Genomic DNA, 20,109 nt, shown 5'->3' with positions numbered 1-20,109 from the left:
AACAAAATGGGGGCAAAATCTTATCTCCTTTGCAGACTAGCTGTTCAGGTTTGGGATCTAGCTGTCCAGTATCAGGTGACCCTTCAGGCAGTTTACGTATCAGTGGGGTACTCTTCAAGTAGTTCTTTTTGCCTCTCTTCTGAACAGACACCTTCTTCTTTTTTGCACTAGAGTTCCATGTTCTCTGGCTTGGAAGGTGGAAGTCCTTTCTTTTTCTTGGAAGGGAATGGTTCTTTATGGCTTCCCTTCCACTTATACTGAAGGTCCTGTTCAAGATGGAACACGATGATCCCAAAATCTTGTTAGTGACTCCCTTTTGGATCAGACAGCCTTGGTTTCCTCCTGTTCTGCATTTGGCCAAGGGCAATCATCACAAGTTACCTCACTGGGTGGACCTGCTGACATAAGACAAGGGGTCTTTCATCCATCCCCACCTGTCCCACTCTTCAACTGACATTGTGGGTAATAGGGATGTCCTTCATGGATGCATCTGCAGTCATAACAAATGGGTTGTCCTGTCGTCGTCTTTCTGAGGATGTGCTTTGGGTCTTGCAGGAGGCCAGGAAGCCCACTAACAGATAATTTTATTTGTCTAAATGGAAGAGATTTTCTGTCCTTTGTCTTTCTTGTAACCTGGATCCACTTATTGTGGAAATCCCCTTGGTTCTGTCCTATTTGTGTGAATTGCTCAATGTTGGGTTGGCGTACTCTTCTGTTAAAGCTAACTTGTCAGCTATTTCTGCTGGTCTGACTCTGACTCCCCCTTTGGCTTTTAGATTTGAAGTCAAACTATTTCTTAGAGGCGTCCTTCATATTAGGTCTCCCAGAAAGCCTATTCCTTCTTCCTGGAACCTAAATTTTTATTTTGAAAAAAACTGACTCGGGCTTCTTTTGAGCCTGCAGCTTCAGCTTCTTTATAGCATTGTTCTTGGAAGATTGTTCTCCTTTTGGTCCTTACCTCATCCAGATTAGTGTCTGATATGTAGACCCTTATGGTTGTTCTCCTTTTTTGTTTTTTTCATAAGGACAGAGTGTCCCTTCGTACTAATCATTCTTTTATGCTGAAGGTGGTTAATGAGTTGTGTCTTAGTCTATTAATTTGTCCACTTTTTCCCTTCCCCACAATCTGCTGTTGACAAAGTTCTTTACACCTTGGATTTGCATAGACAACTTCAGTATTATTTGGATAAAACTAAAGCCATTCGTAAATCTGAACAGCTGTTTGTTTCCTTTCATCTTAGATCTTTAGGTCTGGTTGTTTCCAAGCAAACTGTTTCATCTGAAGTAGTTAACTTCATTTGCTCAGCAACCTGTGGGTATCGGATCCGAGCCGGCAGCTTTCCAAGCTAAAAGATCCGAGCTCCAAGCTCCTCCCATTATCCATATTGCCCTGCCATCTCCCTCTAACCCTCGGATCTCGTTTGCCGCGGCTTCTATAAGCTTCTCAAAACGAGCTCCGAGCGTAGTACTGTGAGTTTAGCATTTAAATCTTACATTTCTGTCAAACTTTCTCTAACTTTGTGTGTGTGAACTCCCTCTTATCTTTCTAGCCTTTTTTGGGTAGTTTCTTAAACTTTTTGGTTGTTAGATTTATTCCCCTTTCCCTCTGCGTGTGTGAAGGTGTGTGCTTGTGGGCCTATTTTCTTTTCTATAATGGCTGAAGGCCCTAAAGCCATTTTCTCTAAATGTACCGAGTGTGGCCATAAACTGTCCCCAGCAGATGGCCACACTCTGTGTGTCCTGTGCCTGGGGGTTAATCACCTCTCCTCGGGCTGCACTATTTGTGCAGCCTTCAACCCCAGGGCTTTGAAAGATAGGAGGTCGAAGCTTATTCTGGTGGGCCTTTTGCCCCCGGATTCTGCTTAGTCCTCCTCTGTGGCGCCAGCGGCTGCCCCACCTGATCCCCTGGCCCAGGACTCAACCTCCCTCGCTGGCCCAGGAGGAAAGGGACAGCAGAAAGAAGGATAAAAAGGACAGGGAGAGAGAGAAAGAAAGGCATCGCAGCCACAAGAGACGGTCCGAGTCGACCCCTTTGGCACCGCCATCCAAACAGCTTGCCTTTCCCCTTAAGGTCTCCGGGCCTTCCCCCTCCTGGCTCCATTCTCCACGTTTCTCCCTGGAGCCGGAGGAGGAGACCCGGTCACCTTCGAGGTCATCTAGGCGGCCTTCCCGGCTGGCTTCGGTGGCCTTATCTAGATCTACCAGAAGTTTATCGGACGCAGACATGGACCGGATGATGCGTTGATTTCTCCAGGCCCAGATGCATATGGGAGTGCTCTTGCCCCCCCCTTGACACCTGTTTTCGCCCCCATTGCTCCTTCTCCGACCCGCTTTCGGGGTTCGGAGCAGTCAGATCCGACTAGATGCGGAGCCGGGGTAGGGTCGGCGCCGACAGCATTTCCTACTTCGGCGCCGACTGTACCCTCGAGTCTGTCGGATCCGAGCTCTCGGTGCCGTGAGCTGAGCGTCTGATCCGGAGGGGTCAGTGGGCCTTCGGCTCTGTTAAGGTCAGGGCACACTACCCTTTTGGATCCGATCGGGTCACCTTCGGCGCCGGTCCGCACATCGGATCCGAGGGGACTGCTTTCAGATCCAAGGGAAAGCAGTTCCCCCTCGGCATTCGACGTCGTGGAGAGGGTCCTTTCAAGGGATTCGAGGCCCCAGGCTCTTGCTACGGATCCACCCGCCATTCCCACACAGACGGGCCTGTCTTCCATCATCCGGCCCCAGGGACAGCCTGCGCCTACGTCCCAGATTGTTCCCGTAGAGGAACAAGACATTGTTGGTGAGGCCTCTTCGGACAGCCCCCCCAAGGAGGTCCCTCACAAACGAAAGTTCAAGAGGAGGCACTTGGACTCACCCGAGTCCCTCACGGAGGACACAGACTTAGAGGAAGGGGAGGGTTCCCCAACGCAACCCCCCGAAGACGTCTCCTTTGGAGACATTATGGAAATGTTATGCATTAGAGGGGGTGGTCTAGTCAAAAACCTTCCTCAGATGAGTCTGGAGGCGTTTGATGCAGGCCCATCTACCTCTTGGGGGTCCCCTCCCGCCAACCTCCTGGTAGACCTCATAACTACCAGGGCATGGAAGGAGCCGGACACTGTCGAGCCAATACCCAAGAGACCAGACAGGATCCTCAGCTTTCCCACGGACAGGACAGTTTGGAGCAAGGGTGCCCCAGTGGATCCCATGGTGGTGGTGGCTGCCACTAAAAAGGAATTAGCACAGGAGAGTTCCTTGGTGCATCTTCCAGGCAAGGAGTCTCGGATGATGGACCGCTTGGGAAAGCAGATGTTCTCTTCGGCGACCTTCTCTGTAAGGTCACTGAATTATATGGCACATGTGATTCAGCTTCAGTGGGACCTGATTAAAGAGTACGCTGGGTCACCCCAGAGTCTATGTCGGCCGAGGACAAGCGGACCTTCTCTGCTTGAATGGCCACTCTCAAGTCAATCACCAACACATTTATGCGGCTTCTCTCCAATGCTACGGAGGGAGCGGCTAGAGCTAGCGGAAAGGGCGTCGTCTTACGTAGACAGGCCTGGCTCCATCTCTGCGATTTTGTGGAACCCTTCAAGGCGTCCTTCGCGAATGCCCCTTTTGACAGTTCTATGCTTTTTGGCAAAACTGTCCACAATATGCTCCTCCAGAGCGAGAAAGACTGGAAGATGTCTGCCATCGGGATCCGCTTCTTGGCTCCTCAGAGGTCCTACTTCAGGAACCAAAGAGGACAAAAGAAGATGTGGTTCCGGAAAGCTCAACAATCCTGTTTCGCTCTGGATCCCTTGTCCTTCAGAGGCAGAGGACAGGGTGGATGCCGGCCCAGAGGCAGAGGGGGTCCGAAGAATTTTGGGTCGAGAGGACCTTTTTCGGATCGACCCGCACAGCAGCTTTGAGGGGTTGCCCGACTGCTCCTCTGTGGAGGCAGTCGGGGGGCGCTTCTCGGAATACCTAGCGAATTGGAAGTCCATTACGACAGTTCGCTGAGTGCTCCGAATCATATCCAGAGGCTATTCAATTCCTTTCCTATCTTACCCTCCCCGATCAACAAGACTCCCAGATGTTCCACCCGATCAGAGGGAGGCAGCAGCATCAGAAATTCGAGGGCTGCTAAGAAAGAGCTATCCAGCGTGTCCCCCCCGAGCAATCCGGATCAGGCTTTTACTCCAGGTTCTTTTTGGTGCCAAAAAAGACGGGGGACTTGCGACCCATTCTCGACCTGCCCACACTGAACCTGTCAGTCGCCAAAGAAAAAGTCCGGATGGTCACTATTCAATCCATTCTCCCACTTTTGCAGGAGAACGACTGGATGTGCTCGATAGACCTCAAGGATGCGTTCTACCACATCCTGATGGACAGACGATCCAGAAGGTTCCTCCGCTTTCGGCTGGGAACCAGCCATTATCAGTTCAGGGTCCTACCCTTTGGTCTCACCACAGCCCCAGGGTGTTCATCAAGGTCATGACAGTTGTAGGGGCCCACCTGAGGCTTCAGGGAATACAGGTCTTTCCGTACCTGGACGACTGGCTCCAAACCGCCCCAACCAGTCATCAGCTCTGCTCAGGCAGGGACTACTTCTTACACCTAGCCTGCCACCTAGGGGTCACGATCAACCACCAGAAATCCTCCCTTCAACCTACTCGAATTTTGGAATTCATAGGGGCCAGGATAGACACTACACAATCCAGAATCTTTCTGACAGCGGACAGACTTCGCAGTCTAAGCCTTCACATTCTAGACCTCTTACAATTGTCAGCCCCCCCCAGCGGAACTAGTCCTGAGGGCCCTGGGATCCATGACAGCGGCCATCAATCTGTTGCCCTTCGCTCGCCTGAAGATGAGAATCCTTCAATGGACATTGCAAGTTCAATGGTCCATTCTTTTTCACCCCGTCTACACCTATTTCCATCAGCAGGATTTGCAGGGAGTCGCTTCTTTGGTGGCTCCGCTCCAGAGATCTACGAGAAGGCCGCCCCTTCGTTATACCCCCTCCCCATGTCACGGTGACCACGGACGCATCTCTCCTCGGGTGGGGGGGGGTATTGCATGGGTAGAGCCGTCCAAGGCACGTGGACTTTCACAGAGACCTCACTGCATATCAGTGTCCTGGAGATGAGGGAGGTGCTTCTAGCTTTGCAGGCTCTCCGTCCCCTTCTTCCTCCAGGAACTATTGCAATTCAAACAGATAACATGTCGGTAGTCTGGTACATAAACAAACAGGGGGGAACCAGATCCTATCCACTTTGCAGGGAGGCAGTGAGAGTATGGGAATAGGCGATATCCACCAACCGCTTTCTCATAGCAACGCACATCCCAGGTCGGTCAAACATCTTGGCGGACAGGTTGAGTCGAATGATCCTCTCACCTTACGAGTGGTCTCTGAACCCAGCAGTAACGAAACAAATCTTCCTCGAATGGGGTCAACCTTGCTGTGATCTCTTCACCTCGCTTTCGAACACAAAGTGCAGCGAGTTCTTCGCTCTGATTCCTCCACCAGGGGAAGTCCCCAGAGGCGCTCTAGTTCATGCTTGGCCATCCGGTCTTCTGTATGCTTATCCTCCTCTTCCATTGATGACAAAATTCTTGCAGAAAGCTCGTCGGTTGGGAAGCAGAGTTATCCTCATAGCCCCATTCTGGCCTCGTCAAACCTGGCTCCCTTACCTGCGGTCTCATCTAGTACATCCTCCCTGGATCTTATATCCCAGTCCGGATCTGATCTCTCATCCTTTAGGATTGAAGACCCCCGACCTGGACTACCTCAAGCTCTCAGCTTGGTTGATCCAGTTCCCTTAATGGCTAGGACTCCCGGTATATCTTCCTCGGTTAAGGCCATCCTGGTGGCCGCCCATAAACTGTCTACCAGGAAAATCTACAAGAGTAAATGGAAACGTTTCTCTGTCTGTGCGGAGCACAGGAACTTGGACCCCTTCATGGCTCCTATCCCAGCAGTTCTAGACTTTCTTTCCCATACCTTTGATCAAGGAGCTAGTGCTTCTACTATTAAAGTTCAGTTGGCAGCTATTTCCCACTACCACGTTGGAAACAGTTCAGGGCCCCTAGCGTCCTCCAAGATATGCAAAACATTCATGAAAGGAACCTTTTTGTTAAGACCCCCTATTAAAGATGCAGTGCCTCCATGGGGTCTTACCCTAGTTCTTCAAGCTCTGACTGGGTCTCCTTTTGAACCCGCGGCTTCAGTCGACTTAAAATATGTATCTTGGAAGACGGCCTTCTTGATTGCCATTACTTCTGCTAGAAGGATATCGGAGCTTCACGCTCTTTGCAGTAAGCCTCCATACATCATCTTTCATAAAGACAGGGTCTCCCTCAGGACTAATCCCTCTTTTCTGCCCAAAGTGGCTTCAGAAGCCAACATCAACCAGTCCATCAATCTACCTGTCTTCTTTCTAAATTTCCAAAACAAAGGAGAATACAGACTTCATTGTCTGTATGTTCACAGACAGTTACGTTTTTACTTAAACAGAACAGCAGATCTTCGGAAATCTGATCAACTTTTTGTTTCCTTTGCAAAATCCTGTCTGGGGAAGCCAGTCACTAAAGTAACCTTAGCTAGATGGATTTCCCAGTGCATTCTCCTAGCATACAAAAGTTCTGGTCGTCCTGAGCCCCTGAGAGTGCGAGCCCATTCTACCCGATCTATGGCTACTTCTGCTGCTTTCTGGTCAAGGGTTTCTTTGGATGACATTTGCTCAGCAGCTACTTGGGCTTCCTCTCGTACGTTTATTACACACTATAAATTGGATTTAATATCCAGAGGACGTGCATCATTTGTCTCCGCAGTGCTCTGGAATATCCTTCCATAAGGGCTTCCCAAGTTGCTGGTAGCTGGGGACTCTGTCCCACAGGTTGCTGAGCAAATGAAGTTAACTACTTCAGATAAAGAAGTTATGTACTCACCATAACGTTCCATCTAAGTAGGTAACTTCATTTGTCTGCAACCGACCCTCCCTCCGTCCTCCGGACCCTTAATTCGTTATCAAAGGATCAGGATATGTCCTTGTTCAGTTGACATCACTGGAACATATTGTAATCCTTTCCTAGGTTATAGAATTTCCTATTGCCTTTTTTCTGGCAAACTCGATCTGAGGGTTAGAGGGAGAAGGCAGAGCATTATGGGTAGGGGGAGGAGCTTGGAGCTTTGATCTTTTAGCTTGGAAAGCTGCCGGATCGGATCCGATACCCACAGGTTGCAGACAAATTAAGTTACCTACTCAGATGGAACGTTATGGTGAGTACATAACTTCTTTTTCCTGGATATCTAAAGCCATTTCCTTTTGTTATTCTTTCATGGGAAAAGCCTTCCTTCTGTTAAGGCTCTTTCTACCAGAGCTGTGGTGGCTTCTGGTACTTTTTCAGGGACTTGGATACCAGGTCTATTCTTGAGGCAGCTACTTGGATTTCTGTGCAATGCTTTTCCAAGCATTATAAGTTGGATGGTGTTTCTAGGGCTAGAGCCGGTTTTGCCAGGGCTTTCCTACATAGTTTTCTTGAAGGCTGTGCTGGTCCTACCTCCTCTCAGCTTTCTTCCTGAGCTTTTGTACTCTCCTTGTTGTAAAGAATACTGCAACAAGACATAGTACAGTTTTGTAATATCTTACCATAGCAGTGTATGTCTGTCTTTTCACTGTTGCAGCATTCACTCCATCCCTCCTCCCCTTCTGGATGTACTTCTTACCTCTTTGAATCCTTAGACTGTCATTCCTACTGGGGCTTTTCAGTTCTGAGGATGGTATGTCTGTATGTCACCTTTATGGTTTACGCCATGCACAGGAAGCATACATATGACATACAGTGCACATATTACATCCTGAAGGCTTTGGTTTACTGGCCAGACGTCAGGCTTCCCTTGGCAGGGACTCCCTGTTGTAAAGAATACTGCAACAGTGAAGAGGACATCTACTGTTAGGGTAAGATTTTACACAACTGTATTTTATGGTAAATTCTTACACAACTGTGATTTTCCACGAAGGCTGCTGTACAGATGAAAATATGAAGCACTGCTAGAGAAAGTTCCTGTTATTGATGATAGATTTTCTAGCGAGATAGAAGTCAATCATTTCTTATGCTGGTAACATGACAGGGTAAACTGCAGGACATTGAGCATTGTGTGCACATTGTATGCCCCCCATCTGTAGTGTGAGGTGTGATTTGCTTCAAGTGACCTAGAACTGTAAACTTGGTGTGTTTCATGTCGCACTTTGTCTTTTATGATCTTTTAAATGATCCTTCTTCAGGGTGGTTTGCTTTGGGAACATTTGTTTTATATATGTGTACACGTCTTCAAGTATGAAGCAAAGTTAATTACAGCTAGCTTATACATTTTCTTTGATAACATCATGTCCAATTGCATCAAATCTCTCTATTCTCATAACAGATACTATGTTGACACCTCTTTGCAAAAGTCAAATTCTGCTTGTTGTCTTGGCAGTGTTTTGTTTCAGCACTCATCCCTATGATGAATTCTCTATTGAAGAATCAGAGTACATGGAACAATGCAGGATATGTGCAGAGAGTAAAACCAGTTCAAATGTAACATCGGTGTCGGGACGCAAGTGCACGTGTGACATCTGTGTTGGTTCATCACAGGGAATATGCCTCTCCCAAGGAAAAATTTTATCTAGGAAAATGGACACGAAAGGAAGATAAAATGTTAGTGTCTTCTCCTTGAAGACCTACTGTTGTGAATACCTTACATAATTGAACCATTCTTAGAATCTATTATTAGCTTTTGGATAAAGTAGAGTCAAGCTTTCTCCTTACTTCAGGTCTCTCCTTCTGCTCACAGTCGCATTGCCTTTGAAGTCCTTCAAAGTATGTGCCCGTTCCAACGAGCAGAAATGGTCACTCCATTTCTTTTGTGGTAGCCTATCTCCATTTAAGTAATATGAAAAGTGGTCCCTGATTGCCTAAAGACATGGAAATATGAACTTAGTTCTTGCAGTTATTCTGCCTGTGTAGTGCTCCATCCCCTCAGCTGTATGACTCGTGTGACACATACCAGAATCTTCTGTGTTAGAAGGTGCAGCAAACCAACTGATTTTGGTCTGAGGAGACAGAGGGATCACCCCTCATGCATATTGCTCATCTTTCATGGAACCATGTTTTTGTGCTGAACCTTTTGTAGGTAAGGATTTTCATTCATCTTCATAGATGAGTACCACACCTGGTTAGAATTGTTGGGGCTTTATTCAAATTATAAGCAGCAAAAAATCCGTAAATTCATCTCTGGTATCTTATCCTAACTTGCAGACGTATAATTTTTTTCCTTGTCTTTTTTTCTTACTTTAATTGAATACCACTCCCCACTTGCTCACTGTCAAGCCCCCCTACTTGGATGTCTGATTATTTCCCTTTGGCGGGAAATCCACCATACCCACTGGGGTGAGAGCAGTCTGGAGAGGCTGTCATACAGGCAGATGTTGGGTTTGGTTGTACAGTCACTGGTGTCTCAGCTGTGAGAGCGCTCATTGCAAATGGCCTAATCACTTCCTTGGTGATAATCTGAGGATCACTGCAGGGAGCAGCTTTGCCCTTTTGCCCATGCATGTGTGCTCCTCCACATGTGTCAAAGGCTACCATCACTGGCTTGGGAGGTAATACCTACATCCACCCTGTACCATCTCCCAGTGTTCTGACACGATGCCACCCTCCTGCAAGAGGTTGCATCAGTAGAGCAGCAACACAAGCTGTTTGGAACCAGAATCCCTGCTCTGCCTAGAGTCGGCAAGCCCATCCCCCCTACCTGCACCATTAAACACACTGCTTACCTGGGCCATTGTGCCAGTACAGGCTTTCTTTTTTTACTTTTGACCAGTTTAAAAGCTACTGTCTTATAGTCAAATCTGTATTTCATTTGTTCAGACTACTACTGATTTCAGGTCTGGCTGTTGTACAGTTGGTGACCCATGTTTAGAAATGGACACTGGAGATTGGTAGGGCCATCCATGAAGAAGGATTAAGCATTACTTAAGTTGTTCTTTTTACTTTTACAATATTGGTTGAAAGGTTGGTGCAAATACTGTTACTGGATTTTAAGGTGCTAGATCTACATAATAGAGTTGAAAACTGGGGGTTGTAAATAAATAGAATTTTCTGTTCTGTTTTCATTTTTATAATTCTGTAATGTATTTCTTTTAGTAAAAATGCCATTATATTTGGATTCTAGCAGTGGGTATAGATTGGCTACTTCACTGCCATTGGGACTACTTGAATGTAGGTGGGATAGTGTACACAATCGTGAGTTAAATGTAAGCTGTGTATTGAATGCAGGATGTTATGTAGTCCAATCTCGTCTACATTCTTACTCGCGGGTTCGGAGCCGAATATCGGCTTCGACTCGGCCAACTTTTATTTACTAGCTCAAAGTCTCTCATTGGCTGGGCCAATCAGGTATCCCATGCTGCACTGCTCCATAACCCCAGATCTTGTTTGCCGCTCGTGTAGCTAGGACGTGGTCTCACTTGGCTGTGGCTGAGTACCTTCTTTTTTCAATTTCTCTTATGAAATTTGCTAGTAGTTCAACCACAAAAGCTATTTTAATAGCTATTCTTCTTGTTGCTTGTTTGTAGTGTTTTTTGTTCATGTAGTTGGTATCCCTAACTGTTCCGGTGGGCTAGACCCGTTTTACTTGGAGGACCTAGTCTACTTTCTGTGTGTAGTGCTCAGTTTCCTTTTGTGGAGACTTCTGTTAGTGTATATTTGGATAATTGTGTTCTGATTAATATTAAGTAATGTGTTGTGAGTTAGTAAAGAACCGTTTTACTTTGAGGTTCTTTGGTTGCCTTGTGTAGTCTGATCAGTAGTTTTCCTGCCTTTACTGTTTTTTCGGCTAGGTTGTTTCAGTGGTCTGCTTGTGTAAGATGTCTAAGGATCAGAAGGAACATAAACCTTCCGGTTTTAAAAAATGTTCCAAGTGTAGTTAAAAATGCCCATTACAGATGGGCATTCCGTATGTGTTTACTGCCTAGGAGCTATTCATTTGCAAGAGTCTTGTAGCTTCTGTCACACCTTCAGTCCAAGGGTGCTCCAGGAGAGGAAAAATAAACTAATATTGAAGGGACTCCTAAAACCTTCGTTTGAGGAGTCTTTAGACTCTACTTCTAGTTCTCAGTCCAAGTCTAAAACTTCGAAGGTGAAGAAGAGATCTCCGGTTCCGTCGGTCTCCTCGGAGCCCCAGAGAAAATTTCTAAACTTGACTCTACCTCCTCAGCTCCTCTGTCCTCGGGGCCGCAGGAGGTATCTGTAGTACTGGAATCGGCGCCAGCTCCTATTTTACTGGAACCCATTCGGAGCCGGTCACCCAGTTTTAGGCATGGTTCTCCTGAGAGGAGATCCCAGTCTCCCTCCCTGTCTTCCAAATCCTCCAGGCTTTCTGATTTGGATGTCAATAGGGTGGTACAGAGGCTCCTGCAGTCACCGGTGTTGGCAAAATTATTCTCGGCTCCGACCCAGTCGGCTCCGGAGCCCGTCCCGATGCATATGTCGATGGTTCCTCCTCCGAGCACTTCCTTGTCGTCGGAGCCAGAGTGCTCCGCTCCGAGTGCTCCACTCCGAGTGATGTTCCTGCGCCGGCTCCGATACCCCTCAAGGGTTTATCTGTGCTGATGGCTCCGACCCAGTCGGCTCTGTCCACAGGGTTCGGCACTCGGGTTTCCTCAGTCGGGCCTGAGGGGGATACTTCGGGACAACTGTCTGTTCCGAGCCTCCCTCTCGGCGCATCGGCTCGGGGGACCCCGGTCATGGCCTCAGAGGCCGGTCGGTCCTCTGATTTGGGGGGACTCGCCTTTGAGGCCATGCGGAGCGCACTGACAAAATCGTCAGTTACATCACCCGGATCGGTCATTCCGTCCCCTTCCACCCCGGCTAGAGCCTCTGACGTCCCCCTATCCGTAGATGGCGGAGCCCGAAGGTCTGGGGATACCCCCATGAGCGGTCCCCAACTTTCTGAGGGCCCCTCAGAGTCTGTGCCTGAGGAGTCCCCTAGAAAGAAGTCATGCAAGAGGAAGCACATAGACTCCCAGGATGAGTCTCTCACTTCTGATACCGACCTCGAGGAGTCGGAGGGGTCCCCCAAGTCGTCCTCTGATGACGTCTCTTTCTCCGACATCCTGGAGATATTGAGACAGAGAGGCGACTGGCCATCCAAAACCCCCCTCTGAGGAGGAGTCTGTATTCCTCAGGGCCTTTGGTGCTCAATCCTCCGCCTTCTGGGTGTCTCCACTCTTCGATGAGCTCTTGGATTTAATTTGTCGAAGGGTGTGGGAGAATCCTGATTCGGTGGAACCTGTACCCAGAAAGCCCAATAAGTTTCTTTTTGCCCCCCCCCCCCCTCGGGGAAAGAGTTTCTGTCCAAAGGGGTTTCTGTAGATACCATGGTGGCGGCGGCCACACAGCAGGAAGTAGCCGAGTCTTCTTCCTCCGTCCATTCTCCTAACAAGGAGTCTAGGAGCATGGATCGGTACGGGAAGCATACCCTCTCATCAGCGAACTTCACCCTACGGTCACTGAACTACTTCTGTCATTTTACTCTGCTCCAGAGAGATCTCCTCAATGAGTTAGGAGATACTCTAGCGGGTAACTTACCTGAGGCAATAGCGCACACGGTTAACACCCAGGTGTCTACCCTCAATTCTGTTTTCAACTCGTCCATGAGGCTCATATCATATGCAGTCGAGGGAGCGAGTAGGGCAGCCAGTTCGGGAGTAGCCCTCAGGAGGCAAGCCTGGATGCACCTGTGTCATTTCGCGGAGGCCTTCAAGTCTTCCTTCACTGACGCTCCTTTTGATGGGTCCTCGCTCTTTGGGACCAAAGTGAAAGACACCCTCACCAGATGCGAGCAAGAGGGAAAGACCCTGTCTGCCATAGGGGTCCATTTTTCCCTTCCCTCAAGACCTTACCCCAAGGCTCAGAGGGGAGGGAAGATGTGGTTCAAGAAATCGCAGAAGTTTTTCCCAGCCGCACAAGGTGAGTCCCTCTCCAGAGGCAGAGGCGGGGGAGGTTATTCTGGAAGACGCCACCCTAGAGGCAGAGGAGGCCCCCGCAACTCGGGAGACCGTGATTCCTTTTGCGGTTCTTCCTATCATCGTTCCTGATGTGTTGCCTTACTGTGCTATTCCGGAGCCAGTCTGGGGACGCATATCGTTGTACCCAGAAGCCTGGGAAAGCATCACCCAGGATCGATTGGTATTACGAATAGTTTCCAGAGGTTACGCCATCCCCTTTTTGTCAGACCCTCCTCCAGTCAGGAGAATCCTGGACGTTCCACCCAGTCAAAGGGATCACACAGCATTAGAGGTTTCAAAGTTGCTAAAGATGGGAGTCATCCAACCTGTTCCCTCAGACCAAATCAGATTAGGGACTTACTCAAGACTCTTTTTGGTGCCGAAAAGAACAGGGGACCTGAGACCCATTCTAGATCTCAGCAGATTAAACCACTACGTTCTGAAATCCAAATTCCGAATGGTCACCCTTCAGTCCATTTTTCCGTTGCTGGAAAAAGAAGTATGGATGTGCTCCATCGACCTCAAGGATGCTTACTATCATATCAAAATGAGCAGGGCATCCAGGAGTCACCTACGCTTCCGGCTGGGAGCCAGTCATTTTCAGTTTCGTGCCCTGCCTTTTGGTCTCACCACAGCCCCCAGAGTGTTCACCAAGTGTTTGGCGGTGGTGACAGCTCACCTGAGACGTCAAGGATTCCAAGTGTTTCTGTACCTGGATGACTGGCTCCTCACCGCCCCCACCAGGCATCTACTCATCCGAGCCAAGGACACTACCATTACCCTCTGTCAACAACTAGGAATAACATTGAACTGGGAAAAATCTGCCTTGCTGCCCTCACAGCGTGTCACGTTTATAGGCGCAGAGCTAGACACAGTTCAAATGCGGGCCTTCTTGCCGCACGACAGGATCAGAGTATTACAAAATCAGGTTCACACTTTATTACCCCTCAGGAAAGTACAGGCGAGATGGGTTCTTCAGCTTCTGGGCACCATGGTAGCTACCATTATGTTAGTGCCTCTAGCGAGATTACACATGAGGCTTCTTCAATGGCTTCTCTTTGCCCAATGGTCTCTCCAAAAACTCCCCCTTTCCCACCAGATCCTACTCACGGACCGATGCAAACAGGATCTCTGTTGGTGGCTCTGCTCCACCAATCTGGACGAGGGGAAACGTTTGTTCCTCCATCACCTGTCGCCTTGGAGACCACAGACGCCTCCCAGATGGGGGGGGGGGGGGCATGATCTTGGCATGACGGTCCAAGGCACGTGGCAAGATCATGAGGTACATCTGCACATCAATGTCTTAGAGATGAGACCGGTGTTACTGGCGTTGCAGGCACTTCAGAGCTCCCTTCCTCTGGGAACGATTGCAATACACTCGGACAACATGTCCGTTGTGTGGTATCTAACCAGATCTTACCCCCTATGCAGAGAGGCCGTGTGAGTGTGGCAGTGTCTTCCCAACGTTTTCTAGTGGCAACGCACATTCCGGGGAAGGCCAATGTGATAGCAGACAGGCTGAGCAGAGCTATTCTGGTGCCTTACGAGTGGTCCCTGAACCATCTGGTTGCGGAACAGATTTTCAGCAGGTGGGGTCAGCCTTGCTGCAATCTTTTTGCCATTCCCCTCAATGCCAAATGCAGCAACTACTTCACCCTGATCCCCCCACAGGGCGAGTCACCCAGGGATGCTCTAGTCCACGATTGGCCCTCCGGTCTGCTCTGTGCTTTCCCTCTGTTTTCTCTGTTACCAAGAGTGATTCAGAAAGCCATTTCCTTGGGAAGCAAGATGATTCTAATTGCCCCACACTGGCCTCGCCAGGTCTGGTTCTTCTTTCTCCATCCATTCGCTGTGGACAGTCCTTGGATTCTGGACCCAGTACCAGACCTACTGACACGTGTCGGGACAGTTCCATCCCTCCCTGCAGACCCTCAGGTTGACAGCGTGGCTACTCCACTTCTGTCGTTAGTCAGACTTCATCGTTTTTCACCTGAGGTGGGGCACATTTTATCCTCTTCTCATAAGTCTTCGACTAGGAAGATTTATTCCAGCAAATGGAAGAGATTCTCTATTTGGGCTCATGCCCAAGGAATTGACCCTTACACAGCCCCAATTGCTGCTGTTTTGGATTTTTTGTCCATGCTCTTTCAACAGGGTTCTGTGCCCGCTTCCATTAAAGTCCAGCCGGCGGCTATTTCAAACTTTCATACCTCCTATGAGCCTTCCCTTATGGCTCATAAACTCTGTAAGGCCTTTCTAAAGGGCACCTTATTACTCCGGCCTCCTGTGTCAGAACCTATCATTCCCTGGGATCTAAACTTTGTTTTGCAAGCCCTTACTTCTCCACCTTTCGAGCCAGCTGCCACCTGTGAATTAAAGTTTTTGTCCTGGAAGACAGCTTTTCTAATAGCCATCACATCAGCCAGATGGGTGTCAGAGATTCAAGCTCTCTCCATCAAACCCCCGTATTTAATTTTTCATAAGGACAGGGTTTCTCTTAGACATAATCCGTCCTTCCTTCCCAAAGTAACATCTACTGTGAATCTCAATCAGTCTATTGAGCTGCCAGTGTTCTTCCCTCAATTCTCGAACAAGACAGAGTTTAGATTTCATCAACTGGATGTGCACAGACAATTACAATTATGTCTACACAGGACCAAACACCTACGAAAATCTGACCAATTGTTTGTTTCCTTTTCAGAAAATAGAGTGGGTTCCCCTATTTTCAAGGTTACCATTTCCAGATGGATTTTGAGTTGTATTTCCTTTATTTATTCTTCAGCGGGAAAAAATCTACTGTTCCCCATCAAGGCTCACTCTACTAGGGCTGTTTCTGCGTCTATGGCATACCATGCCAGACTATCTTTGGATGATATTTGTGCTGCAGCCATGTGGGCTTCCCCGCACACCTTTATTACTTATTACAAACTGGATGTGGCTTCTAGGGGCCGGGCTTCCTTTGGTTCCACAGTCCTCAGGAGTATCTTCCTTTGAGCCTCCCAGGATAGAGGTGCTGGGGACGCTGTCCCGCGAGTAAGAATGTAGGAGAGATTGGACTACATAACATCAAGAAGTTATGTACTCACCATAACGTTCGATGTATGTAGTCCATCTCGCCTCACATTCTTACATACCCTCCCACCTACCCCTTCCTGGAGGATCAGGAGGTTGGGATTGGTGCTAGAGTACCCTTCAATGGTAGTTTATTTTTCTTATTCCCCTTGATAGTGTTCTACCTTATTGGGTTGTTGTTGTGCATGAGGTGTGATTGTTGGATTCGCAGCAAACAAGATCTGGGGTTATGGAGCAGTGCAGCATGGGATACCTGATGTATGTAGTCCATCTCGCCTCACATTCTTACATACCCTCCCACCTGCCCCCTTCCTGGAGGATCAGGAGGTTGGGATTGGTGCTAGAGTACCCTTCAATGGTAGTTTATTTTTCTTATTCCCCTTGATAGTGTTCTACCTTATTGGGTTGTTGTTGTGCATGAGGTGTGATTGTTGGATTCGCAGCAAACAAGATCTGGGGTTATGGAGCAGTGCAGCATGGGATACCTGCTTGGCCCAGCCAATGAGAGACTTCGAGCTAGTAAATAAAAGTTGGCCGAGTCGGAGCCGATATTCGGCTCCGAACCCGCGAGTAAGAATGTGAGGCGAGATAGACTACATACATCGAACGTTATGGTGAGTACATAACTTCTTGTTATCATGCAGTCCTCCTCTGTATTGACATTTTTCTTGTTTTAAGTTGTCATTGAGAAACTTGCATGTTGTGGCCACATTTCTTTACTGATGCATTAAGCAAATTGCTTGCTTGCTTCTGAATTATGCCTTTAGCATGACATGTTTCCATCCACTACAGTGCTTTCTAAGATTTCAGTCTACAACTCTGGTATCCTTACACGAATAGTTTGATTCCTGTGTTTTAAAACTGAAATCAGTTTGTGATAGTAGAAGTTAAGGCCCTACCTGGCACCTAAAATTTCTGCATCATGATTGTGAGTTGAAAATCTCAGCCAGGCAGCTTCTTGAGTTCAAACTTGCAGATTTATTTTTATTTGCTTCTGTCTTTCTTTCAAGATTTTTTTTGCTTCATTTATAGTAGTCTCATTTCCAAAGTAGTTGTTAGCCATTGACATTTTGATTGCACAATTTTCTTACCTAACTTCTGTGTCTTTGTTTCCACAGGACAAGTATCAACAGCCAGTGAGTGACTGAAAACCATTACTTGACACTAGTTATTTCTTTCTTCAGCTCTGCAAAAACAAAAAGCCAGACTCCCAACACAAGTGAGTATAATTTCAAAGTTTCATTTTATCAGTTCAGAAATCACTTGCTTTGTTCTTAATTGTTATTTTTTTCCAGGCAGGTCCACAATTGTTTCAGCCTTCCTTCTTAATTAGCACAAAGTTGCATCTTTTTCCTAGCTCGTCTTGCATAAACTGTGTTAAGAAAATAAGCCAGCTTGTTTTTGTAGTAGTTGATGGCTTGCATTTCTGACGGACAATCTGCAGGAATTACAGATCCCAATGTCAATGTGTTCTTTTGGTGCTGTATTTCTGTCTTTTATTTTCTCAATTTAAAATCGGGAGCATTTAGGCTGTATTAAGGCCAGTTGTGTAGTGGTGTCCATCTGAGTGAAAGCTCGCATTTGCAAGCCTGTGCTGGTGGAATAGAAAGATAAAGCTCTAACTACAGCCTGAGTGACTTGTGTTGGATTTGTGGGTTGGGAGCTTGACAGGACAGGGTGTGGGTTGGGAGCTTGACAGGACAGGGTGGGAGGATGGAAGTGCCCAACCAGAGGGAGAGGGAATGCAGGTGACCAGGGCACATGTGCATGGTCTGATTTCCCTTGTTGTGGGAGTCTGTGGATAGTCAAAGATGTCCAGATGTCACCCCCTTGTCAAAGTGAGGAGTCATTCAACATTCCCTGGATTGTCACTGAGTGAGCCCAAGTGGGTAGAGCTAAATAAAAGACAAATAAAAAGCCTCTGATGGCTGTCTTAATGGATGGCTTGTCATAATCGATGCCTTCCCCTGGTGAACGGAGAATACGTGGGGCTGATTGACTAGAGGGGGTTGATGATTGCCAGGCAGGAGGGAAAAAGAGGCTAGAAAACGTCTGCATTGGCTGACTGCGGTCACTGCAGCGGAGACATCTCCCTTCTTCCAATGGTATAGTGATCTTGGTGTTATATTTTTAAGCAAGAGGGGACTGGAAGCACAGCCCTTTACATAGTGTCTTCTGTAGAAACACCTAGTGTACTGTTGGAGTGAATATTTTCCCACTCAGTTCATTTTGTTTTCAGACGTTTTTAAATTACTTGTGTGTCTTGAGCAGTGGGCCCAATATTAAGTTTTATATCACCAAATGCTATGGTTGATTTTTCCGAACATTGTTATGGAACAGTTATTTTTGAGAAGATGGGGTACGTTGTGACAATAGCTTAGGTTCAAGTTATGTATGTCAGCAAATAATTTGTTACTTATGCCATAAAAAAATTCCTGAGCTTCTCCTAGGTAAGTAAAAAAGCACTTTGGGCCTCCCATACAGAATAAGCATATGCTGCACCTTTAACAGACTGATGCGCAAATATTTGCTGTGGCAGATGGAATAATAGTGTTCTTTTATTACTCATCTGCATTAAGATACCTAGATTCAGTGTCAGTCCTCATTTTGCATTTAATCTGATTCTACATTAAAATAGTTTCTTATGGTTAATGTGATACATTTATTTATTTAACATTTCTTTACTGGGAAAGTCCGACTTGGAATGAGCCAATTTTCAGTGGAGGCCTGGGGAGAAATGTTCCAGATGCATATCTCTAACATGGGAGGCAACTGGAGTACCCGGAGGAAACACACAGGAACGCAGGGAAGACATGCAGACTCTGCACAGAAGGCACCCCAGCCGAGAATTGAACCGGAGAACCTCTTGCTGTGAGGCGACAATGCAAACCGCTGCACCACTGTGCCATCCAAGTACATGCACAATATTTTGAAACTTGAGGGAACACAATCGACAGCAAAAACTCTGCAGTACCTTCAAGTGATATATGGTTGCAATTAGATATCGTGGTATGAGAGAATGATATGCAAATATAATTTTTATTTGCCTGTAAGAAGTAACAGCTTAGTTTTAAAAGTTTCATTGTTGCTAATGAAACAGCAAGAGCTAAGAAACAAGTTTCTTGTTGGTTTTTGAACTTTTACATACTTCAGAGTAGGGGGCATAGAAATGAACTCCAAGATCAGTATACCCATTGTTTTTTAGGGGGATGTTAGTTCCTGGTCTGTACATGGTCCAGTGAAAGTGGAGTCTTACATGAAAGCATGCTTACTGGGGCCTTAGCCTTGGAAATCCCAAGACTGTGACCACAGTCCTCAGAGCGAATATGTTTTGGACCATGTCAGAGGGAGTGCACTGGGTTCCCTGGTGATGCAGTTCTTGTGTTATCACTACAGGAAGGGTTTATGGATTGGTAAGAGTTGGGGGTGAACACCTGCTACACCTTATAATAACATGATACACTTCACTCATGGAAGGAAATTGCTTACCTGTAGAGGCTGGAAGGGTAGGTCTGCTTTTGGGGCCCAGGTCTGGAGGTAAACCAGACTCATTTGACAAGTGAAATAGAGTGCCTTCAGTTGCTGCTAGATTAGAAGCATTGTTGGTAGTTGATTTCCTGGTCCAAGGAGTAATCTGGACATCTTTGACTGTGCTAGGATGGTGCACACCTCACCTGAAGACATTAAGGCTAAAATTTTGTTTTCCCCTTAGATGATCAGAATCTCTTTGGTACTGCTGCTGCAGAATTGTTTAAAACTCTTCAGGATAAGAGTAAGGTTATGCAAGACCTGAAGCAAATCTTTGTTTTGCCTGACCCTAAGTTCCAGAGGAATTATCCATCTAAACCTTCTTTTGAATGTAGGCAGCCTAGATAGCCTTCTAGGAGCAAGAGGATTCCCAAGTGAAATTTCCCAGACAAGCCCTGTCACAGTTCTAGGAGTTGAAAAACCTTCTTTTCCTGATAAATCTGCCACTGCTTCTGATAGCATCCCCTCCCCTTGGACAGAATCC

General features: G+C 47.2%; 1 protein-coding gene across 2 annotated transcripts in view; it reads left to right on the top strand.

The window, feature by feature from the left end:
• The window catches only part of TANC1 (tetratricopeptide repeat, ankyrin repeat and coiled-coil containing 1), a 3,647,153-nt gene that overhangs the window by 730,859 nt on the left and 2,896,185 nt on the right, over window positions 1-20,109 (top strand). For both annotated transcript variants that reach the window (XM_044074752.1, XM_044074753.1), the window contains exon 3: window positions 17,216-17,316. The gene's annotated coding sequence lies outside the window, so the exon portion shown is untranslated. The remainder of the gene's footprint in view (window positions 1-17,215; window positions 17,317-20,109) is intronic.

Source organism: Protopterus annectens, chromosome 6.part0, assembly GCF_019279795.1.
Source record: "Protopterus annectens isolate FY-2018-M chromosome 6.part0, PAN1.0, whole genome shotgun sequence".
Lineage (NCBI taxonomy): Eukaryota > Metazoa > Chordata > Ceratodontiformes > Protopteridae > Protopterus > Protopterus annectens.
The sequence above is the reverse complement of the archived record's forward strand: the minus strand, read 5'-3'. Positions and strand labels throughout refer to the sequence as shown.